The 26,362-nt window shown below is 33.3% G+C and overlaps 1 long non-coding RNA gene across 1 annotated transcript in view; it reads right to left on the bottom strand.

Annotated features, from left to right (window-relative positions):
• The window catches only part of LOC134739560 (uncharacterized), a 67,291-nt gene extending 44,318 nt beyond the window's left edge, over positions 1-22,973 (bottom strand). Inside the window, exons 1-2 of the long non-coding RNA XR_010126335.1 lie at positions 22,903-22,973; positions 12,437-12,540 (exon numbers count right to left, since the gene is read on the bottom strand). This is a non-coding gene — a long non-coding RNA (uncharacterized LOC134739560). The remainder of the gene's footprint in view (positions 1-12,436; positions 12,541-22,902) is intronic.
• Positions 22,974-26,362: the final 3,389 nt, after the last annotated feature.

Raw genomic sequence — 26,362 nt, forward strand, 5'->3', positions numbered from 1 at the left:
TTTCCTAGAAAAAAAAAGACATTTAAATTTATTAAACTGACATTTTTTGTGTGCATAATTTAGTGGGGTTTTTTAACAAAAAACATGCAGCATCATACAAAATGTTAGCAAAATACTGAAACATATAAATTAAAACAAAGTTACCTTTTTAATATAATGATAAAATCAGTACATCTTCAGTATTTGTACATTTTTAATATACGTTTTGTTTTTCTTTAGTTTTAAAAATTGACAGATATAGTATCATATTTAGTAGCTTAGGAAATAAAGTTTGTAGTTGTGATTTGTTCATGTTATATATCTCACCCATATTAACCAATAATTTTACCTTATTTAAAATCAAGTTTATGATATATTTTGAAATATTTAAAATCCTTTATGATATAAGACAGTGGGATACTAAAGTAACTCAAACTTTTTTCTATTCACCTTTGACAAGAAAATCCAAATTTTAATCTTAGTTCTCTCATAGTGATGTGGGGTCAATCTATTTAACTTCTTTGCCCCTCAGTTTCTATATCTTTAGAAAACTGATAATATTAGGAAAGACATTAATATGTTGTAATAAAGATTCAGCAAGTGCATAAAATTGCTAATGAATAATACACTTAAGCTATCTAATATAAGACAAAATAACTCGGCTCTGGGAATAAGGAATGCCTGGACATGTATCTGGAGGAATCTTTTGCAACAACTTATCCAACATTATTATAATTCATCAGGAACTATCAGTGCCCTTGAATTTTAATTCTTTTCTGTAGCTAATTGGAATCGGGGAGAAAAAAATGAAGCCTCGTGGCTCTACTCAGGAAGTAACAATAAATAATTCAGCTCAGGACAGAGATGCCAGGGCATATTTGGGGTATAAAAACGCAACAGGTAAGAGCTCAATGAGCAAGATTCTAGTGAGAGAGGATTAACAGGTTTTCCACCCACAGTCATAGATTTGTTCACCTCCATTACCTCCCCCCACCTTACTATCAAAATACAATTAATTTAATATAACTGTTTTCTCAGGTTGGAGTTTGTCCTGTAATTTGCTTTCAGTATGATATATATATTTTTTACAAATATGATTATGGTGAACAATCAGATATACAGTACTGTGTTTCTCAGAATCACAGGGGGTAAAAGGTGGCCCTATAATAATTTCAGTATATAGAAACCAGAATGTTAAGTGTTGGTCCAAAATGTGGAAAGAATAAAAAAAGCTGAGGAATGTATTATTTTTCTCATATTTCAAGGGGCAGAACCTCTAGAATGGAAAGCAATTGAGACAATGCTGGCACAGTCATCTCAGGACTCTGAGTCAATTCTTAGCTATCACAACTCTGGTGTCCCAGGAAAAATTTTGATAGAAATATCTAAACTTACCATGACAGCAACCTCATAGTGCCAGAGAGGAAACCCTATACTTAAGAGAAGGGTGAGAAAAAGTAGGAAATGTCTGTAAACGGGAAGAACTTGAGTTTTTAAAAAAATTATCTGAACGTTGGAAATAAGCAGAAGAAATTCCTGGGTGTTCTTTCATTGTGGTTCTGAGTTTGAACCTTTGATTTATTTTATATTGACTGGACTATTCCACAACTCTGTAGGAGTGAGTTTAACTTGCAGATTTTTTTCTGGAAAAGATGCAAGTCATTAATTTTGATGGGAAAGATAACCCCAAGGGTAGGACATTAAACAGGTTTGTATCTAACCCAACAATTTTATGCTAGATTGATCATAAATACCCAGTTCCTCAAATATTCTTTGAATTTATATGTGTGTGTGTGTGTGTTTTAAATATATTTTACTGGTTTTCTTTTTGTTTAATGAGTTGAATAAAACCTTAGACACACATTCATTTTATATTTGCACAAGAGTAACAATGTTACTATTTTGAAAATTATACTTTACATCTCTCTTGGCAGAGGATGAAAAATATCTAGCCAGACATATGCTAGAAAACTAAAACTATTTATTATGTGAGTATTCAAGGAGAAGGAGGAAAGAGTTCTTATTTGTTAATCAGCTCTTGTGCTCTTCATTATTGTGAAGAGGCTGGGCCATTGTCAAGTAGGAGGATTGGAAGAAGCAAGAAGAACTAAATTGATGCACATCAAAAAGAGCTGAGCCAGAGAACTGACAGGTGAAATAATGGAGAACCTTATAAGCTGTAGTCCAGTGGGAGGGTCATTATTTCTTTACTGAAATTGTTGAGAAGATTTTGGAGTACTTGTGATACAACAGAAATATAAAGATTGACAGTAATGGCCAAAAGAGACTATTAAAGGATTGTGTTGTACTTAATGAGAATATATTTTTGTGTATTTTTGTGAAGAAACTAACCACATAAAGATGTATGTGGTTTTTCTTTAAATATGTTAAAGCAACTTCTCGAGACACAATATTTGTGAGCATGTTGTCCAAAGTTTCATTTAAATTTACCACTAGGGAAATATACTTCTAAAAAAGACATTTCAAAATTTTATATTTAATAGAGAATTTTGTAGGGGAAAAAAAGGTACTAGATTAAATTAACATTGTTACAAGAGGGGAAGAATTTCCTAATATTATTAGCATAGTAATTAGACTGGTTAAAGGATCTTGTGACTTTAAATATCTGATTTGAGGATTTGGGGCTGAGAACAAACACAATAGCTGTCCCGGTTATAATCTAACCTCCCAGTTAGATTATCACTTCTAACAGTCATGTTGGCTCCAGATTATCTTCCAGAAAATCATTCAAATTATTTTATTCAAAATGATCGATAACATAACATTAGCTTTTCTCAGGGTTAGCAAAATCTATGTTTTATTGTGATAGCTTACTGGACTTTGTATGTGTTAAATGTAGATTAAGTGCTTAATACATTGCCTGACAGTAAACATTTAAAAAACAACAACAATAAAAAATTCGTTATTTCCTATGAATCAAACAAACATAAGTACTGAGTATGAACTGAATAATAATCATAAAATTATAAACAAATGATAAAAAATTGAGGCACACACACTTATTTTACAATTTACCTATTTATCATTAACTCTAAAATCAAACAGTTATTTGATAAAAATTATTTTAATTACTCCCTCAAATATTTCAAGGTCACCCTGAGCAACAGTCCGTATTTATTTCTTGGCACCATAGCTTCCAAGAGGCTTTCATAAGCTGATTCCTACTCTGTTAGATATCAAATGTCTTCCACTCCTTCTCCAGCTATTTCTCAATTCTCACATTCTGTGCAGTTTTCAACACCTATTTCACATACTAGCATTTCAGATAAGTGCTTCCTATCATCCAGCCTCAAGCAATTTCTTGCTTCTCTGATGTTCCCTGGCACCTTTTCTTACATTTTTGTTGACAGGCATTGCTTGCTACCATTTATTAAACATATTTACATCCTTCCTTCCCTATTGGGCCATAACCTCCTTTTATACAACATTTCATTTTCTAAATGATTGCATCTTAATTTTGCTTTGTTTCCTGAATCAATACTTTGCATCCATATTGTATAGTTAAGATTTTGCTGAACAGGAAAAGCAATCAGACTTCCTCCGCACTCTGCTAAGAATGATGTGTGATGTGGTTATCCATCTCCACAACAAAAGTGGCAGTTATAGCTGTGTCTGTTCTTCTTTCTGGTTTACAGAAGAATACAGCCCTGGTCAGCTAACGGTGACAATGGAAGGATGGTAGCAGTTGGATGTACCTGTAGTCCTAAAAATTCTTGGTAGGATCTCCTTCTCCACAGGTCAGAGGGCTGGAAGTTAATTATATTTTACAATCACATGCCCCTAAAGCAACCACAAGTTTTCAAGCAAGGAGCAGCATTTTTTCTTGCTTATAGAATGCTCTGCACAGAGTTTCAAACACAGGGAACAGAAGCACTATCTATGCCTCATTACCATTTAAATAGGCTGATCAATGAGAATTAGCATGTAATTTGAATTACAACACCCACCTCCTGCTTCTTAGAAGTGTTGGTCCTCCAACCTTTTTTGAGTAGTTGCTACATTTTCCAGAGAGGATTCGCTCTTCAAATCTAAAAGCAGGTGTTTGTCTGCGTTTTGGTGTAACAATTTAAATGGAGCCACTGATCCCTGATTCTGCCCAAACTTCATCTACATCCAATTTAATCTATTGTCCTATTAAAACACAAAATTTGTAATAGCCACCTCAGCCAACTCCTTACAACAAATATTTTGATTCAATGTCATCCTTAGTTTTAAGTCTATACTTTCACTGCATCAATTTAACCAGTAGACCTACAGCTATATTATCATGTCTCCACATAAGCAAATATACTGACAGGACCTAATTAACACTTACGGTAGGACTATTTTATAATTTCACATACTTTGTCAGCTTTATTTATGTAGACGACCACCTCAAATATTTTTGAACTGCAAATTTTCCTATGTATATGGTGAAGATAGCAAAGAAGTACTTTCTAGGATGCAGTTGTAATTGCCAGTAACCAGTATGTACTCTGGAACTGTAAGGAATTTCCAGCTGAGAGCTTGGAGATTATTATTTAATGTTCAGATGACATAAAATTCTCTCCTTTCAACTAGTAATTCTTTTGATCCTGTAACTTTCCAACTTTAGGAATACATAATTTTGATGTAGTTGAAAAGGGAATGATAGTGTTAGGCAAGCATATCTAATTCTGTAGGGTCTGGGGTTCATAAAATATTTTTATATCTGTGTTCCAATATTGTATTTTTTGTTCCATCATATTATTTTCATTTAAAAGTGTTATTTATTCTTATTGAATGTTCTCTCTTCCTCAAATATTCAATGTCTACTTGGGACATAGTAGACTTTTTGTTTATGTTACTATATCTTCATATGATAGTGTACTATCATAGTGCCTGGATCACAGTTAGCATTCATTACATATGAGTTGAATGAATGGACAATGGTATTTCCAAGTGCTAACCCGAATAGGTTTTCATTCCCTATTAAACTCCATTAATTCCCTAGGCTACTCCAAATAAACATATTATACATAAAAAATTCAAAATTGGTTTGGATATGCAATCTAAAGGAAATTTCCATAGCCTATTTTTCCATCCAGATTGCTACTCGTAGAATTCTGCTATGTAGCAACAAATAAATAAATAAATAAATAAATAAATAACTACGTGAAAACTGTCTAGCCAGCAGACAAATTAAAGAGGATTCTGGTGATGTCATAAAATGGTATAGTGCTCTCTAGAGCCACTTTTAAGATGATTAGGATTTGGAATTCATAGATCTCTTATTTGGAAATGTGTAGGTTGAGGACCCAGTCCTCAAATAGTTATTTATTGGAATTATTTTAACTTTAAATATTAAATAATTATATGCTATATTTCCTGTGCATCTATAGTTATTTAAAAATTTAAATAATTAGATAGATAGAAATGATATAAATCCATTTTGGTTATCAAAATTTTTTTATGTTCTTCTTTTCATACAGAAATGGTACACTATTTAGTTTCTGTAATAATCTTGTGTTTGCAAGGATTTGGGATGATAGTATTTATAGAATTATTCAAGGTAGCAAGAAAGCAGTAACATCAAAAACAACAAGAAAGTAGGAAGATTTATTTGGATTTTTTTGTTGAAACATACTTTTTAATGGTGATATAGCCAATGTATTTAATTAGAGTATGAGCTATTTTCTTATTTTACTGACCCATTATTTTGTGTAAACATTCACACATAAATTGAATTATATTTGCTATATGTGTCTAAAGGTCTCAGTCATGTTTCCATGTTCAGGCTACAATCACTCTCAAGAAATTCTTTCTTCAGTAACCTTAGAAAACTAATTTAACCATCATATGCTCAATGTATTTTTCTCTAATCTCATCAGCTAAACAAATTTTCTTACTCCTCTGAATCCCCCCTTTTAAAATATATATACTCTCTTTGGAACTGAAATAATTGTCTACCACATGTAAAACTTTATTATAGGCATCATTATGTTCCCTTTTGAACCATGTTCTCCCAGAGGGCAGGATGCATCAGTTAATCCCCTTTATATTTTGGAGCCTCTAGTTGACAAGTATTTTTGAAAGAGTTAATAAGAATTTACATTTACATCCCAAAATATCTAACTTGGTTTCCCAACATTCACACTAATCTTCAAAACTTGTGAAATGGAGAGACAGAAGAAAAAAGAGAGAGGAAGAGAATGGAGGGGAGGGAGGAAGAGGGGGAGAGGGGGAGAGAGAGAGAGAGACAGAGAGAATCTTATAATATACCTCTGACTTTGCCCAATTTAAATGTTTCATATTGTACTGTGCTGGAAATAAAGTTCATGCCAGCAGGTTCAAAGTTTTAAATTATTAGAAATAATTGTTATCCTAAGGAACTACTGTATATACGGTCAGAATGGTAAAACGATTTTTGTTAGAAATCACATTTAAATTAAAGTCATTTATTATGGATGTAGTCTGTACTCTGGAAGTGCTGAATATAGTACTTAGTCAGCCAGAGTTCTAATCCAATTTATTTCTTTACTAGCAGTCAGTCTGGAAGTAGCAGAATATCTGGGGACTCATTGTCTGAACCAAAAATAAAATTTGTTGCTTTTTTTTAAAAACCCAATGCTAAAACACAGTCACTATTTTTTATAGTTCTTATTATTCCTGTATATTTATATAGCTCATATAAAATTTTACAGTAAATTATTAACTAATAATATGAAATAAATTATTAATTTTAAAGATTGTGAAAAATTACTACTAATGGTGAAAAGAGGAAAATCCATGGAGGACAAATTGATATAGCCAGAGTTATTTTTTTTCCTCTTCTAAAATCGATACCATTTTTATATATCTGTAGCTAAACATAAAAAAAATTTCAACTTAATTGTGTTAAAAGTATGATAATCCTTCCTGTAATTTGAGAAAATTTAATCTAAATAAAGGTCAGCTGTTCTACTGTTAGGGTATGATATTAGCTATTCTAGAGCTATTTCCTCAATTTATCAGTAAGAATTTATGTAAATTTATGTAAACTGTAATGTAGTTTAGAGATAGGTTGTGATTTATTTATTTGGGGCTCTTATAAAGTTTAAAATTGTTGGAGAGGGCAGAAGAATATGAAGAAAATGAGTTAAAAACAAACCAAAACAAATAAACTAATACAAATAATTGTATTATTTATAAATTTTACCATATCAAAATAAAAATATGCCTCCATTAACCTATGGATTATTTTTCTCCATAAGTATGTTAAAGTCTTTAACTATTACTGAATCAGCAATTTAACAGATTTAATCACACAAGAGGATGTAGTCAGCCTTCTATGATTGATAGTACAATGACTTACCTTAATTTTTTCATCAATATTTTAGGAAAATGACAGCAAACAAGCAACAGCATAATAATAAAGAAGACAACCACATGCATATACTCACATGCATTTTTTTCTCTCTACACACAAAAATCTGACAAAAATCTGCTCAAAACCCATAGACTACATCACTTCTGTGAGGTAACTTTCTAAAGCAGATAAAAAATGCCTTAGTGTGATAGATGCCTCTCAAATATGCATAAAAGAGATAGAATTTTTCTCTTTTGCTCATTAGTTCATTAATATTCAGTGTATCTCTATTTTTCAGAAGATAGGGGGATCCATGATGACATGTGTACTCTTATTTGTTTCCTTTTAGTATTGCCTACCTCAAGTTGTCATATATGCAAAGCACTCAGTAATTAAGTTTAAATAAATAGCTTTCTTTGTAAACAAATCTGTTATTAAAATAAATTTAACTATTTTATTTATTTTTACTCTCTGATTGCTATAGACATAAGGAAATTAAGATAAAAATGTAACTTATTATTGTCCTAACAAGTGATGACTTCTGCTAAAGTTTTTGTATTAATATGTGCACATTTTTCCGTTTAACATTTAGAAAAATGGGACTGTACACTTTTGTAATTGCCATTTCTCACTGGTTTATATCTGCAGTTTCTCACTTCTCATCTCGAAATATAAACTTGCATTATCACTTTAAATTCTACAGTGTGTTTAATCTACATTTTATCATTTTTAATACTGTGATTAACAATATTTTGCTTATACAGGATTATACTTAATTATTTCCTCATGATGAATTCACTAAAGTGAATTTAGGGTCCAACATGTAAGAAACTTGGAAGTCATCAAACATGTCCCAGATGCAAAAAAAAAAAAAGGAGAGCAAACTGAAAATAAGCAACTCTACTTAGATTCATCAGAGAATTAAGGTCACAGAGCAAACAGTTGTCCATCCCCACCAAAACTGGGGAGACAGAAAGGTAGATATAGAGAATCACATTTCATTAGAGCAAAAGTCCAGAAAGAGAAACCACAGTCAGAGTCAGACCAGGATAGGAGAAAAAGAAAGAAAAAAGAAAAAGAAAAGAACTGTAATTAATGAATTGCTGGAAGTTCCGTATATGCTGTAAACCAAAAATAAATTTTCAAGTGCTCCTCTCAGCCAAGGGCATTCCAAAGTTAACCTGAAAAACTAGTTCAGGCCATGATGGGAAGGGATAGCTGAACATGCCTCATTATACTGTCCTCCCTTTTGGAATTACTGATAGAACAGGCTCTTTAAGTCTGATAAGAAACATTTACAGTCTATTCTCTGTGAAGCCTGCTAAGTGGAGGCTTCATCTGCGTGATAAAACCTTGCTTGGTCTCTCCAATCCCTTATTGTAATCCAGACATTTCTTTCTATTGGTAATAACTCTTTCAAGCAATTGCTAATCATAAAATATTTAAATCTACCTGCTACACGAAAGCCCCTGCTCCCAGTCAGCCTGCCTTTCTGGACCAAACCAGAAATATGTACCATACATGCAAGGTACCACTTACATGTATTGATTGATGTTGCGTATCTCCCTAAAATGTGTAAAACCAAGCTGTACTCCAACCACCTTGGGCACATGTTGTTGGGACATCGTGAGGCTGTGTCACTTGGCAAAATAAACTTTCTAAATTGATTGAGACCTGTCTCAGACACTTTTGGTTTACAATACAAAATGAGTCTTAAAATTTTGGTGGGGCGCCATCTTAAGAAGGTCACCACATTTGTGTCTGTTTTGCCTCCAAGAGCTCTACCAGGTTGACTCGGTGAAGAGCAGATAAAAAACCCCAATACCATGTATCTGGCACTGGGAGGGAAAAAGCAGCCATTTTGAAATAAACTCAGAGCTTCTCTTTTCCTTAACAAAGCCTGCATTCAAGGGAAAGGATTTTACTAAACACAAATTAAGTGGGGTTTTCCCAAGCCTAAGCAACATGGGGAAAGGAAAATACTCAACCCCAGTCCACCTTAGGCATCCATGTGAAGGAAGATACCCATCTCCATCCCTCTCTAGTCTTCCTGTCCCACTTACGGAGAAGACAAAACAAAATACAACCAAATAGCTGGGCACTAATGAATAAACAGTCTTACCGAAAGACTGAGATCTAATCACAGAACTGTAGTATACTTCCCCTCACCTCACACCTTGCAACTATATCAATAGGCTTCTGTATAATAATAGAAGATTACAACTAAAAAAATTGCAAGTATCAGGCTACGTAAGAAATTTCTTTGGAAACTCAAAGAAAAAAAGGGAAACAAAAACAAGGACATCAGAGGAAATTTTAGCCTCTGATACCTGTAGCTATAGCGAATGGTAAACAGAGACTAACTCCTAGCCAGCAAAACATAAAACCTCACACTAAAGACCTTTATACCTCAGTTCCTTTTACCTAGTACATCATATCCTGCTTTCAGTAAAAACAACAAAAAAATCAAAAAGCATACTAAGACACAAAAAACACAGTTTTAAGAGAAAGGACAAATGTCAGAGCCAGATTCAAAAATGGCAGAGATTTTAGAGTAGTTAGCCTAGCTATTTAAAATAATTATGATTAATATCCTAGGGGCTCTAATGAAAAAAAAAAGAACCACATGCCAGAGCAGATGGGTAATGTAAGCAAAGAAATGGAAACCCTAAGAGACAAAAGGAAATGCTAGAAATAAAAAATACTGTAGGAGAAATTAACAATGCATTTAATGAGCTCATCTGTAGATTGGACATGACCAAGGAAATATCAATTAGCTTGAAGATGTGTCAACAGATACTTTCAAAACTGAAATGCAAATAGAAAACATTTAGAAAGATGAAACAAAATATTCAAGGACTGTGGGAACAATTACAAAAAGTGTAACATATGCATGTAGGAATATTAGGAAAAGAGAGACAAAATAAATATTTGAAGTAATAATGACCTAGAATTTTTATTAAAATTAATGACATCAAACCACAGATCCAGGGGGTCCAGAGAACATGAAACAGGACAAATATCAAAATATCTATAGTGCAGAAAATCAAAGACAAAGAGAAGGTCTTGAAGGAAATCAGAGATAAAAACACCTTATCTATACAGGATGAAAAAAACACTGTATCTATATAGGATGAAGGATAAGAATTACAGTGAATTTCTCATTAGAATCCAAAACAAAAAGAGTGTGTACCCTATCGATGTCTCAATTTTCACTTTATGTATCCCTTTTTTTTTTTTTTTTCCTGAGACAGAGTCTCACTCTGTCACCCAGGCTGGAGTGCTGTGGTGCAAACTCTGCTCAATTCAACCTCTGCCTCCCAGGTTTAAGAAGACATTTAAGAAGATTCTTTTGTCTCAACCTCCTGAGTGGCAGGGATTACAGGCATGTGCCACCACACCTGGCTAATTTTTATGTTTTTAGTAGAGATGGGATTTCATCATTTTGGCCAGGCTGGTCTCGAAATCCTGGCCTCAAGCGAGCCACACACAGGCTTCTCAAAGTGCCAGGATTACAGGTGTCACCCATCGTGCCTGGCCCATTTATCTCATTTTTAAATAGCTGTTTAAAGATTTCTTTCTAGGATGAGTTACTTGACTCTCCCTTAGTTTTTGCTTTTTGTCATTCTCTTGTGAATCATCTTAATTTTCTTAGCTATTATTGCTCCAAGGCCCTTTCAGCTGACAGAGAAAGAAAAAAAAAAGATATATATATACACACATGTGTATATATACTCTGTGTGTGTATACACAAACACACACACTATATATATATATATATACGCACACACACATATGCATACTCACACACACACTACATATATAAATATATATATATAAAGTGTGAAACCTGGCCCCACTATCCACCATCCATTTACTTAATTGTTCTCATCTATATACCCACATAGAAGTATGAGAATTATTATCGTGCTCCCCTAAGGGAAACAATTTTATCAACTGAAGTATAGGACTTAAGTACAATTTCTTTTATCTTTATTTTTACAGACTCTATTTATTTCCAAAGTTATATAGGTAAGCACCATTTTCCCAACCCTCTTCAGTAAGGTAATTTTATGCATTTATCGTATATTTATATTTTGTCAAATTTTGCATTCCAATCTGGGATCCTCCGACTTACTAAGTGGTTATATTTTCCTAAACTGGGTGCATTAAGATTAACTCTATATACTATATAGTTCTATGGGTTTTGACAACAAGAATAGTGTCATATACTCCCTAATACAATATCACACAGAATAATTTCACCACCTTAAAATATCCTTGCTTCATTTACTTAACAATCTTTCCCTCCCTCAATTCCTTGGCAACTAGTGATCATTTAACCATCTCCTTAGTTTTTTATTTTTCAGAATATCATGTAATTGGTATGATACAATATGTAGCCTTTTAAATGGCTCTTTCACTTAGTAATATGCCTTTAAGATTCCTTCATGTCTTTTTATGGCTTAATAGCTCATTTTCTTCAAATATTGTTGAATAATATTCTGCTATATGAATATATCACAGTTTGTTAATCCATTTACCCATTGAAAGGCATCTTGGTTGTTTCTAGCTTTAAGTGACTTTGTGTAAAACAGCTGCAAATATCTGTTTGCTGGTTTTGTATTAGTCATCTAAACCCTTTTGCCATCAAACAGAATATTGACAATAGATTTGCATTCCTAATTATTAAAAGGGTTTTAGTTAGGGTATGTAAAATTAGTATCTGAATATTGTATAATTATAGTAAATCCTTCAAGATGATTATTTTATAGAAAGCAATATAAAGTTAATTGATGAAAAACAATTACTACTTTGGAAACTTTTGAATATAAATTTTACAAACTATGTCTGCTTTGGAATTTTTTACACGCCACCTTAACAATACCTGTTCTTCAAAATATCCTTCCTGAAAGCCAGACTTATATATTATTGAATTTATCATGGTAGATGCAAGGAAAATGATTGGGTCAGGCTTGTCTTAGGGTTGCCAGCATCAAACATATGAAGTTATTATAACCAAGGTCTACAAAAAGTCATAAAGAAGCAGACTTGAGAAAAATGAAGGGAGCCTGTGAAAGTTACTATACTATTTGTTCACTACGAAGAGGTTGGGGAATGATCACTGACCTCTAAGTAACAGAGAATGGAACTCATCTTTCACTTCTGAATGAGCTCCTCACTGTAATTGATGGCATCTCCTGAAATGGCTGCGATCATTAGGGCTCCAGTGACTGAATTAAAAGAAAATGAAGGATGCAGATGGCTGTAATAAAGCAGGAAAATGCATTTCTTCCTGGTGACAGATACAACTGATCATTTTACAAGGAAGTGCTTTACTAAAAGTGTTTCAGCTATGTAGTTCTCAGGGAAAATGAAGAGTAATGTAAAAATTGGACAAGATGAAACTGGCTGTTTCATTCCAGATATTGACTGCACAAGTCACTTTCAATAAATCAGCTGCTTATTGTACCTAAGACAGCAGTTTGTTAATATTATGAGGCACTACAAAATGTTCTCTTTGGTTAGGCAATCTTGGAGCGTCACATGATAAACTTAAAAGTTTTATTTAATTTTTTATTTGCTATATGTTTTTTGAATTATCAACACTTGAAGTACTAGACATATTTATTTGGAAACAGCTTTGATTATCTAAAAGATTCAAGGGTAAGCAATCTTTTCCTGGAAATGTCCAGATAATACTTATTTTAGACCTTTGTGGGCAATATAGTCTCTGAAACAACTGCTCAACTCTGTAGTTGCAGGGGGAAAGCATATGCAGGCAATGATAAAAGAATGGATATGACTGTGTTTCAATAAAACTTTACAAAAACAATGTACAACTGGATTTGGCCTTCATACTGTAATTTGTGAATCTGTAATCTAAAAAATCTATTCAGCATACCAAATGATGTTGTGAATAACAACAATTAGAAATCTTAAAAGCTTTCTACACTGAAATAAATGAAATGCTAAAGCTAAATATTTTAGTCTTCTACTAGAAATAGGGATATGAGCATTTACAGCATTTAAATAAATACGGAATACTGTTTTAAAAGAACCACAGGTTAATGACAACCTGTATTTTTCAGCCATGAGAAAAAAAAAACACTTTTATATTAATTGGAGTATTAATAAATATAGTTTTTTTTGGTTTGTTTGTTTTTTAGCTTGAAGAGATTCTGTGTGTCATACTCTGAAAAGATTACTCTGAGAGTCAGAATTGTTCATTCTATTATTTCCTAGACATTGACTTACCACCTTCACACTTCCCCTTTCAATACCTAAATTAAGAGAAGCGCTCCTCTCTTTTGTCAAGTTCAAAGATGTTCGTGAACTGTCTCATTTTTGGGATTCAACTTCTTAGAAGTCCTTTAGTTCTTCCCCAGGGCTGAGGAGATAACAGCTGTCTTTTGCTTTGATTATGTAGTTCCTTATCTCTCAGGAATCTCTTTAGTTTAATTCAAAAAAAGCTGAGTTCTCCCCTGGTAGCCACCTTGTCCATCACCACCTCAATGGTAAGTGAGAAAAGATGGTAAGGTGTTTTCAGTCTAGAAACCTTTGTTGGGTCAAAAGTTTAAAACCTTTTCCCAAGAAGCTTGCTGGAAACCTAAAAATGCTATTTTGAAGTATTTATGAAATGCTCGTTTGTCAAAAAAGTAATCATAAATACTTCTTTGGAGAAAGTATAGAATAAAAACCTGTTTTTCATCTGGTTTTAATGTTAGAAGCTTCCATCAAACATTGATGTTTACTTTCCAAGAACGGTATTTAACAACCCACATGGGTTCAAGGTGTACAGACCATAATTTAATCTTTTGAAACATTATTGCATATGAACTTAAAAATACCCTTTTGGTACAATAGCTATCAATTTTTGAATAAATCATTTTGTAAAAAAATTTTAGAGCAAAAAAATGATTTTAGGTTATGGGCTAACTAGACTATCAAGGACTCTTTTAGCACATATTCTCTCTAACAGTCCAAAATGCACAATGTGTAAATTCCAGTCATCTAACTTCTGCTTTGCAGAACACAGAATACTACTGTTAAAATTCTAAGAACTGGTATTCAAACATTACATCAACAAAATACTATTTTTCTCATTACAAATCTTAATGTTACAGAAAACATACAAAGTAAGAACATCATAAATTTTAGAGACTATTATTACTGATACATAGTATAATACATTTAATTGTAAGAGATAATAGAACCAAGTCCCTTTGGAACCAAAAAAAAATCATTGGGGATGTATTCTATCTACATTATAATGATTTCTTTTGTCTAAATCTAGTTACATGAAATTAAATGAGGTAATGACTGTGGAAATAAGTGGGAGAATATATAAGTTCAAATGGTAGTTAATAGAAACAAGAAAAATATGGCTATACTTGTGTATATATGTATGTATGTATGTATGTATGTATGTATGTATGTATGTACACATACATATATACGTATATACAGAGAAAGAGAGAGTCCTTAAAAGAGTAAGAAAAAAAATTAGGATTTAGCTATTAATGGGGCCAAAAGTGACCTCCATAAAAGAACTCTAGAGCAGCATTCAGTAAAACTACAGAAATAAGGAGTATATATATATATATATATGTAATGGCCCACAAACTAAGTTTGGGCTACTGTCTGTTTTTATATAGGTAATGTACTACAATTTTTTTTACCTATTTAAATTGTTTTAAAAGAGGCAAAAATATATTTTGTGGCATATGACAATTATGTAAAATTTAAATTTTAGTGTTCAGAAATGAAATTTGAATTTCATCAATTAAAAATTGTATGGAAACTTCTTTTTTTTTCATTTAAGCATCTACTTATATCCTTGATTTTACCTCTTGGCTTTCCAAACCTGAAATATTTACTATCTGCCCTTTATGGAAAAAACAAAACAAAACAAAACAAAACAAAAAAACCAGTTTTCCGATTCCCACTAAAGCGTATCTTCTAAGATCAAGGTGTTTCCACAATTCCAATTCTTTACCGTAAGTTTGTGTCACTCTCTTGCTTCTTAGAAAATTGAGGGTATTTATTCTTTCATATCTATCTTTTCTAGGGAAACTTAAAATTATGTTAAAAGTCACAAACAAACTTGTTTTTCAAAATTCTGTGCTTGGAAAATCATAATACATATTGAATATTTTTCTTTAAAATAAATTTCAAGTTTGAGCTATCTATTAATATAATGAGAAACAGAAGCTAAAATATTTGAACCATTATGGAAAGATTGTATTAGAAAAATTGAATAAATTTCTTTACTTATATATAATAGAGGTCTCAATCCCTGGGTAATCCCAAGTGTTGCAATTTCCTGGGAGTTGTCCAGACATATAAAACTAAAGTAAAAATTGGATTGAACACCTATGGTAAGAAAATTTGAAGATGTACTAAAAATTTCCCACCCCTGGTGTTCATGCCCTGTATAATCCCTTTTCTTTTAAACTGGACAAGATCAGTGAATATAATGAGATTTCACTCTGATGATTAGATTATGTTATATGGCACAGTCGGTTTTAAGAAAAGAAGATTATCTGGGTGAGCTGACTTAATTACATGAGCCTTTTAAATCTGGTTCTAGATGTCAGAGAGAAAATCGGTGATTCAAAGCAACAAGAGGCAGGCTTTAGGAGTTGAGAACGGCCTAGAGTCAATAGCCATACAAGAAAGTAGTGACATTAGTCCTATAACCTCAAGGAACTGAATTCTGCCATGACCTGAATGAGCTTTAAGACAATGAAGTCTCAGATGAGATAGCAGCTCTGACTGACACCTTGATTTCAAACTTGTGAAACCATAATCAGAACAACCATGCTATGCCAGATTACTGACACAGAAATTGTGAAATATTAACATATTTGTGTTGTTTTAAGCTTCTAAATTTGTAGTGAGTTGCAACGCAGCAATGGACAACTGATACACACCCAATTTGTTTCCAAAGGCAAACAGAAACCTTCCTCCTCTTTATAGAGAAGCTTGGGGAACTTCTGCTTAATCATCTCTAGTTCTGTTGTCATTTTTCAGCTGAATGTCAATTTCCCTGTATGTTTATTGTCTCCTACCTTTGAGGTCCCTTTTTTACTCTTAGATACTACATTTATGGCACTTTTGTTTTTTTGGAATTATTTGAAGTAATTAGGGTAGCACAAAAAAGCAGGCAACATGAAAAGAGGAGTAGGTATCTCTCTAAAAAGTATCCTTTGACCCTGTGATCCTGAGGGAATTTGGTTTGTTTTTTATTTGGATTCCTGTTCTCCCACGTTTCTAGACTCCCTCCCTTGTTAATTTGCCCCGTATTTTCAAATTCCTGATGAAGAACAGTTCATCTAGTCTCAGTTTTTTCAAGTTTTCTCCCAGAGGTCTCCTTTTCATAATCAAATATGTGTATATCTCTTAATCTCCAAAGAAGGATGTTCTTCCTTGAAAGAAACCATTTTATTGACTCATAGATTTACCATTTTGGGGGATGAAGGTAGAGGCAATATATTATAAGACTGCAATGTGTAAATGTCATCTTTAATGTAAGGTAGTTAAATGCATAACAGGTTTGTGATGACGATAGAATAAATTAAAAATGACATGACCTTTGCTGAGAAGCTTTAAAATTGCTACGCCCTCTCTAGTGATTGTTTTATTGCTTGGAAGAGAAAAATATTCAAAACCTAAACATATTAAAACTAAAGTTGGCTTCTTTTCTACTAATTTGGTGTAAACATCAAGAGGCTAGATATATTTTCTAAGATGTTAGTTGTAGTGAATAATGTTCCAAATGGTAGGCTACAAAATTTTGGGAGATAACTTCACAGAATCTTGTGATGTTTTAATTTTATCTCAATTAGAGCTCTTATTTCTATGTTTTTCACCTCTAATTACTCTTATTTTCATCTTTTTATGCTTTATATTCTATAATTCGCAACAATAACAGCATTTGCTTCATCCACTTTCTGGGTGTTCCATCCAAATCAACCAATTTAGAATTTTCTCTGTAATAAGTATGGCTGTCATTGCTCTTTTCAAGGTAAACAATGTAGTCCTTCTAATTTTCTTCAAAATTTCTCACAAAATTACACTAAAAGGTTACTTTCTTAACCAAATATCTCTAGCACTGACTATTCTTTCTGTGTCTAAATATGTTGCTTGTAGGTCAAGTTTTTTTAGAGCAAAAAGAAAATCCAGAGACGATCTGACTCAGTGTATTTATATTATAGGTATAGATACAGCAGGTCTTTGAATAAGTTTGTTTCATTGTCGTTTGGTTATACATTGACGAGAAAAGTCAATTATTGTCTGAGGCTACTGTCTGTATGGAGTTTGCATGTTTTCCTCATGTCTGCATGAGTTTACTCTGGGTACCCTGGTTTCCTCAAACATCCCAAAGCTGCATCCATTAGGTTGTGTATAAGCTGTGCACGTGTCTGTGCACAGTTAAAACAGTTTTAACAGTTTTAACTTGTCCCAGTTAAAACAAGTGTGAAGTTTCTCATTGATTCCCGAAATATTGGGTGAATAATTATCTTACTTGTTTTTATTAATCTTTCTTAAATGTATGTATAGTTTACATTTACTTCAGTGTTTTACATTAAAGTGTTTTGGATTTTTATTTAGAACATTAGTGATGTTTCTGTGACCAGAATTGTACCATAGGAACTTAACCCTTGTTTATATCACTTAGCCTATGGTGAAACTGGTTTCCCTGTACTTTATTTTGCTTGAAGTTGCTGTTTCTAAGAACCTATCAATGATTTTTAGTGAGGACTTACAGCAGTAAGGTTTTAGCTAAGTTTAACTCACTTGCCATATAATGTATTCTGCATTATTATTCTGCTACGCGGTTAGTAGCAGAAGCAGTATGAGGCCTCAGTTCTAGTTATTTTTTATATACTACTATTAATCATTTTTAAAACTTCTTTTGGTTCTGTCTTCCTGTGCTTGTTGATTACTACTAGATTGCTTTATAATGTTATTTTGCACACATTTCTGACTGACAAGTATATATTCGCATAATAACTGCTAAGTTTAGTGTTTGACTAGTTGGTGGACTTAATGATGTTCTATGTATACTCTCTTAGAAATAATATAGTAAGGTAGATATCACTAACATCTCTATGAAGTTTTTTTTTCTCATTCTCCTCAGACTCATTTAATTACTCTCCCTTTTATATTACTGAAGTATCTTGCCTAGTTTATATTTATCTTGAATTTAAAATGTTTACTTACTAAAATAAATTAAAATATAATGTTTAGTCAACTCCATTGCCTAATACTGTCACAATGTAAGTGCTTAATTCAAGATAAGCTTTTCTTGTGAGTGGACAAACGAGGCATCTTCCTTAAAGACTGCGTACATTTGATTGAGCTCCTATATTCTAGTTATGTATGCTCTTAGGGTTCATGCCCTCACTTTCATCTCACATGGAAAGCATGCCCATAAATTCCACAGGATTGGAAACCAGTCATTTTTATGGCTACCATTAGTGCTATATTTTTTCTCTTAGTTCTCTATTATAGTCATTTGATCAAATTAATGTTGAGTAGATGATGTGCAACTCATGAGTTTATACACTTTCCTACATGGAGGTTTCACTAGAGTGGGCAAGCTAACATTCATGAAATCATGATGCACATAGAATATGGTCTTTCTAAAAATTTACTATGTTCTTTACACAATGACTTATTTGCATAGCAAATTATATTCATATACTTTTTCTATGTATTTACTAAAATACATTTTTAGAAGCATTTTTTATTTGCTGAATATATTGTCATAATAATTCCAAATAACCTTTTTAAAATGCAGCATAATGCAAAGGACTGAATTAGTAGACCATCCTGTTTTAATTACATAGACATGAAGGTTTGACTCTTTACAAAATTTTAATGTGAACTTTTAGAGGCTACTTCATGCTGTAGTTGAGCTTGTATCTTTTCTGGCTATTAAATTATACATTTTGCTTTGTGTCACCACGTTGATGTAACATCTGCATTTAAAAAGCAAAGTGAGCATAAAATAATGGAATTGTGCCCTTCGTGCTATTTTTAAAAGAAATCGTCCAGATTTTTAACTTGTATCTTTTGGTACACACAGTGCTATTTTTTCATTACTTTAGCATGAGATTTTTTTAAAGTCCATTAAACTTTCATATGGACAATGCCATGCCTACTTTTCTAAGAATAATGGCTTAGCCAAATATTCTTGTTAAATGTTTTGTCAGTCCCTCAATGTATCTAAAGTGTCTATCATATGCCATTTAGCAAGATGCACTATTAGTAGTCAGCACTGACAGATAGGCGAAATGATAGGAATAAGAGTGATGGAGATATTATTTTGAAATCTTCTATTTTTTTATTGTTTGTATTTTAACATATACTAGATGAAACTATATCTTAACAGTTTCCACTCCAGTGAAATATTTCAAGACAGTATTTCTTTTGCAATACAAAAAATTCCTCATTTTCCCAAGCACCGTAAATAAACAGAAGAGCATGAACAGATCTCTGAAGATAGGAGAAAATGAAAAATCATTTGTCAAAAATAGCAACTTAAAGGAGGTAGGAGAAACAGATTTTCAGAGAATTAATAGATATCAAAGGAATAAAAATGGTCTTTGGAGTTCCTCAATGTTTTGTTAAAAATAGAGAGATGAATAAAATCACAATGACTATTTTCTCATGCTCACAGTTGTCAGACTAAATTTATTTTAAATGGTGGTGGGGGCAGCATTGTTGGTACATAAGCTATTGATGACAAATCAGAAATTAGCCTTTAAATTTACTGATGTTGAGAGAGTTTGTGGTTTTTATTGGAACACCTCTGCAAATTACATTGAAAGATGTTATTTTCCTTACGACCTCTATTAAACATTTAAAATGAGGAGGGCCTCCAGGGACACTGAAACAGAAATATGAAACTTTGCATTTTGGCAAGATGATTACTTATCTGTACTCAATAAAAACGTTTCAATCTTGTTAAAGTGAATTGTTGCTTCCATGTTTATTTTTGAAAGAATTATTATTCTTTTAAGAGTTTATCTTTAAAAAGTCAATATTCTACTATGCTTTGTGGAGGAGGATGAATCTATTAAACAATTCCTATCTCTCTTTTCAGAAATTTATAGTTTTACTGCACTTAACATAGTATAGCAAATAATACTCAGTGACAACATTTTTTAATAAAGTATGTATGATTTACCTAAAGTGAAAGGTACATATGTTAAGAGTAAATTTCCATGAGTATTCACAATTGCATACATTAATATAATCCAAACATCTGTCTAAGTATAGAACATTTTCATCAGCAAGATTCCTTAGGTCACTTCCCAGTCAATTCATACTCCTCATCTCCAGGTAATCACAGCTCTGTTTTCATTTACCATCCATAGTCTTCCTTGTTTTAGAACATCACACTAAATGAAAAATATAATATGTCCTCTTTTCTGTCTGGCTTCTTCCAATTAGGATTATGTTTTTGAGATTCATTCATTTTGCATGTATTAGTAGTTTATTCCTTTTTATTGCTGAGGATTATTTCATTGAATTTTTACCCATGTGGTGCAGATGAACATTTAGGTTGTTCCTGGTTTCTAACTATTATGAGTAAAGCTGTTACAAATATTATTGTTCAAGTTTTGTATATGTACATTTTCTTTCCTCTTGGATTAATTCCTAGGATTGGAGTTGTGGATTCTAGGTTAGGTATTTGTGTAACTTGTCAGAAAAATTCGAACTTATTTCCAGAATAGTTTTACCTTTTTACAGCCACACCAGCAATGTATGAAAGTTCAAGTTGTTTCTTATTCAATCCAGCAGTTTGTATTCTCAGTTTTTAAAATTTTATCTATTTTGGTAAGAATGTAGTTTTACTTAATATACATTATTTTTGTGATTTAATAATACAGACTAGTTTTTTGGGTTTATTGGCCATTCCCAAATCTTCATTTGTAAAGTACCTATTCAAGTTTTTCTTTTTTTAATTGGGTTGTTCGGGTTGTTTGCTTGTATTTTTTAAACTGGGTTGTTTGCAATTTTATTATTGACACATAAGGAAAGACACACACACACACACACACACACAACACACTTCTGTTCATCTAAAGACACAATGAAAGTAGATGCTATATGTATCAAAGAATATAACTCTGCCATGATGTTGACTGTGGTTCTTGCCTATTGGTTTGTGGACATAGAAGCGCTAAATGTTTAGGTGCTAATTGCCCCGTATGATTCAATATGACCCTTCCTGTACTACCAAGAGGAAGTATGCCCCCTTTAAAAAACAAAATTTTTATCCCAACTGATTCCAGAATTGTGGAAAGAGGACGTACACATTCTCAAAATGGACCACTGGAAGTGATGGTAAGCAGCAATATTCGTACTTCCACTCTTTGGTTCTTGAACCTATGTAATCTTCTGATAGAGGGCACCATTTTATATAAAACTTTTTAATTCAATGTGTACACTATGTCTTGATGATGCCCAATCCTGGCAAGGTAATACCACTGAGCTGGTGCTTCAGTTCTGCATTTGACTGGCCATTCCAAGGCTCTAATAGAACCTTTATTTACTCAACAAATGGGCTCTTTTGGTTTTTGTTGAATAAATAAGGACTCTATTAGAACATTGGTTTTTCCCCACACCCTATCTTTTACTGTAAAATGTGTCCTCTGGTCTGTTATAAGGTCATAACATATCCCTTTTGGCAGATGTAATACTTTGGCAGCCCTCAGACACTAGTGCTGATTGAGATCTTACAGGCATAAAATACAAACATACCCTTTAATTATATATCTATTCCTGTGGAAACAAACCATTAGACCTTCCCAGCTGAAAGAAGTCCAATGTAGTCAACTTGAGAAGTATTCAGTTGGTCTCCTTGAGGAGCAGAACAAATTAATGTCATTTGTTTTTTGTTGCTGCTAAGTTTGTTACTCAGAAGTGGCACTAACTGGGTCAGGATTGCTAAAAGGGAGTCCATGCTATAGTGTCCCATGAATAGCCTCCATCTCTGCTACTGTAGCCCCTTCATATATGTGACTGTTGTTCCACACTGGGGTTGCCAACGGCAAAGTCTGGCTAACATCAACTAAGTACACTTATTTGTGTGTGTGTGTGCGTGTGTGTCTGTGTGTGTGTGATGGGTGGGACTCTACCATAGTGGACATGTTTTGGTAGAAATTTACTTGTAATACAAAAATCTTCACGCTTCATACCAACTCAAGTATGAACATGCACATCCTCCTACTGTAACCCTCTTTGTCCCAGATTTTCCAAATGTTTCTTTTCCAGTCCTCTCAACAACTGGCCAGGCCATTTGCTTCTGTCAATTGGTCCATATATATTCTAATTTGGGACTATATTTCTTTTCACACAAAGTGAACAACCAAGTACACTGCCAGAAGCTCTGCCCTCTGGGACAATGTTCCCTCTCCACTGTTTTTCTAAGTTGCTTCTGCTCTACAACCACATACCATAAAATAAGATGTTTCTCTTCTTTCAGCTAGTTGTACGAAAGTTTCCAATGGATGGATGTGTCACAGAGAAAGGGGCACTGGTACAATCTTGGTGTATGGCATGAATATCTGGAATACCTGCTCAGGTAGCTTCCTTTGGTCTTGTTTTGCTTGTACTCAGTCCCAGATTTATCTCTTCCGGCATACAATGCATTATTTTTATATCCCCTGAGCACTAAGTCTTTGAAGTTCTGAAAGTGCTGAGGTCATAATGAGCAGTTCTGGATACATGGGCAACTAGTGTCTAATACTAAGGAATTCCATCTTTATCAGAGCCTAATAGAAATTCAGGAATTGGTTTTCAAATGGCATATAATTATTCTCTGTAGATGTCATGGCCTTTCTTTGTAAACCTAAAGAAATGTGTTGAGATTTTTCCAGTGGAGCTTTCCCCAAACGCTACACAAGATTATTGTTCACAACTGATATTTCACAACTGATGTTCCAACACCAACTACATGAGTATCAGCCCATGTAGTCCAATTATTTATTTACTTATTTATTTCACATGTTTTAAGAATAAAGTCATCATAATCTTTGAATTTTCAGCTGTTTTCTCATAGTTTATGTTACCACACATAGGTGAATTGTGTCACGTGTTTTAAAAAAAAATTGCCTATGGATATCAAATCAGTAGGAATTTTCATCCATGAAAATCTCAGATATACCTGTGATCTAGATTAAGCAATTATCTTTAAATAATAGTTTTTTTGTTTTTGGTTTTTTTAGCCAGTCACGTGGAGTTCCCTCAGCCTGGGTTTAGTATCTGTATGTTTAGTTTTGAAACAGGACAATTTTCCTGACCGCTTTGCAGGCAGAAACTGAAATGCAGGCACTGGAGCTAGCCGGTTACTTCAGCTGGCTTCACTAGCTCGGACCCACCACACTCTACTCCTCACAGGAGAACAAACACAGCTGAGTGGGTGCAGGAGCTGGGGCGAGTGATTCTGGGTGGCAACAGGAACAAAACTTCATGCAGGCCCCGTGGCAGCATCTATGGGAGTACATATGACTCCTCAAAACACCAAAAGGAGTATTACAGGCAGTGCTCTTTTAGCTTTGCCATCCACAGACAGCTTAAGTGTTTAACAGCTCAGTGGCCTTTTAGTGAGGGCAGAGGGTCAGTGTGACAGCCTTCGGTATCTCGAGCTCTTGTCCAGCATCCAGGAAAAATCAAGTTGCACAAACGAAATGAAGGATAGTAAACACAGGGGATTTTATTGCTGGTGGAAGTGGCTCTCTGTGGGAAGAGGAGCTGGAAAGAGGATGGAGCGGGAAGGTGTTCTTCCCCTGAAGTCCAGCCATCTCTGGCCAGGCTCCTCTCCAAAGTCCCACCATCAAGCTATCTCTCTGAAGTCAAGCTTCTTCTCCCCAACGTCCAGCTGCTGCTTCTCTTCTCTTCTCTTCTTCTCTGCTCTCTGCCAGTGGAGCCTGGGGTTTCTATGGGTACAGGATGGAGGATGGAGTGGGCCAAGGTAATTCTGGAAAAGGCAACATTCGAGTGGGAAAACAGGGATGTAAAGCTTTCACTTTGGGCTACAGTTCCAGGCTTGAGGGTGGGGGCCCTCACCGGGGACCCTGCCCTTTTCTGCCTAGAATTTCTCTGCCTACTGTCCCTATTAGTTCATGTGGGTCCCAGTACATCTTCATGTATAATACTTGGTTTTCTCATTTTTTTTAAGTAACATTTTCTTGCCAGTTGGACTTGGGATTGTTAACTCACTTTAGTTTGTCTCCTTTTTGTAGATTATTTTTGTCCATACTTTCTGATTTATGCAAAAAAAAAAAGAAAATTAGAGTATTTCACTAAGGATAGCACTGACTACATCCAATTACTCCCAACATAGGTGCTTAAATCCCAAAATATCTATGTTCAATATATTTAATACAGCATTTCTGTGTGTGAGAATCAAGAATGACATCTTATATGGGTTTCGTCTGATATCTTGAGCGGAAGTTACAATATAAATGTAATATATCTCTTCTTCTTTGTCAAAGCAACTTATATTTGTGAATCAACCAAATATAATGTTTTGATTATGCACACAATTATATATTATTAACATATTAAAGATACTCATTGATAACATTGCTCAATTTGAAAATATTTTAATCTTTTATTATACCAGAAGTTATCCCAGATATTTATATTCATTAAATTGTTTAAGTGCCTGGAAAATTCTATGAATTCTGTTGGGATTCTCAAAGTCTATGAAAGAGATGACATTTAAAATTATATTATTGACTATAATAATTATGAATGATATAATATGTATCAATTTTATTTCAAAATAATACAGTAGTAGAAGTTGGGGGAGTATAGATTTTAAATGATTCACCACAAGTTGGCTAATTTTAAGCTTGGGTGATGGCTTTATAAGGGTTCATTATACTACTCTCCACTTTTTAAAGGGTTAAATATTTTCACTACAAAAATGTTTGGAAAATAAATATTAGATCTTCAGATTTCCTTAAAAGTGTTATAAGCAATCATGTAATTATGATATTCACATAATTCCTTCATGACAGTTAAAGATACACACTTTGTTTTCAACATTTAAACTCACCATTTATTGGTAAAGTCTTATAGCACATTTGTGCTATCTGAAGCACAATATTTAAAAATTGTTTCTCAATACAAATGCATTGAAAAGCTAACAAACCCTATGCAGAAGCCTCATGATGGAACGAGGCATTGCTATCAATTTCATTTATTGTTAATAACATACTCACAAATGGAGCGATGGTTTTAACTGAAGCTTAATTTGAGGAAAACACAGAAAATTTCTAAAGCCTTTTTTCTTTTTTAGTGAGTTTCTTAATGTTAAATTTGAAAATAAAAATGCACACATAATATTTTATTGTTGAAAGTTAATTTTCATCAGAAATATATTCCCCTCTAAGAAAACAACCTGGAAAGATAATTAGAGAGAAAGAAAAAGGTATGTAAGGAAACATGGGAACACTATCTCAAATGAATGTAGCTAGGACTAAATTCAGATTACACTAATACTGAAAACATAATGTCATTTGATACTTTTGAATGCCTTTTGGCATGCAGTGCAAGGACCACAGCTGGGCTTTTAGCTTGTTGATTGATAAATTTAATGAAGCAATTCTCTTATATTGTTATTTGTCCTTTTTAAAAACAAAAGGAGTTTTCATGAATAGTTTGATTATCTTTTAAATGTTTTTCCTCTTCTTCAAGCAATTATTTTCCAGGCAGTATCAGTCAAGCAGAAAGAGAGCATTTTTAAGGCATAGCTACTATTTTTCTGTAGCTTCACTTTGACCTAGAAAGAAAGCCTGATATTTTATTCTCATTCTTCTAAGATTCACTAACTTAACTTGAGGGTAAGCCAAACCACAATTCCTGCCTTCTTTAAAACAGGCTGTTGCATCCAGGGATGTTTAATGTGCCTGAGGTTGAAGGCACTTTGAATCCATTGTGGAAGCAGCTTGAGTTATTGAAGAAGGTTGTCTATCTTAGCTATTGTTCAGGTCTGTTCAGATCTGTTCCTCCAAACGCTTAGTACAC

Source organism: Pongo pygmaeus, chromosome 4 (assembly GCF_028885625.2).
Source record: "Pongo pygmaeus isolate AG05252 chromosome 4, NHGRI_mPonPyg2-v2.0_pri, whole genome shotgun sequence".
In the NCBI taxonomy this organism is placed as follows: Eukaryota; Metazoa; Chordata; class Mammalia; order Primates; family Hominidae; genus Pongo; species Pongo pygmaeus.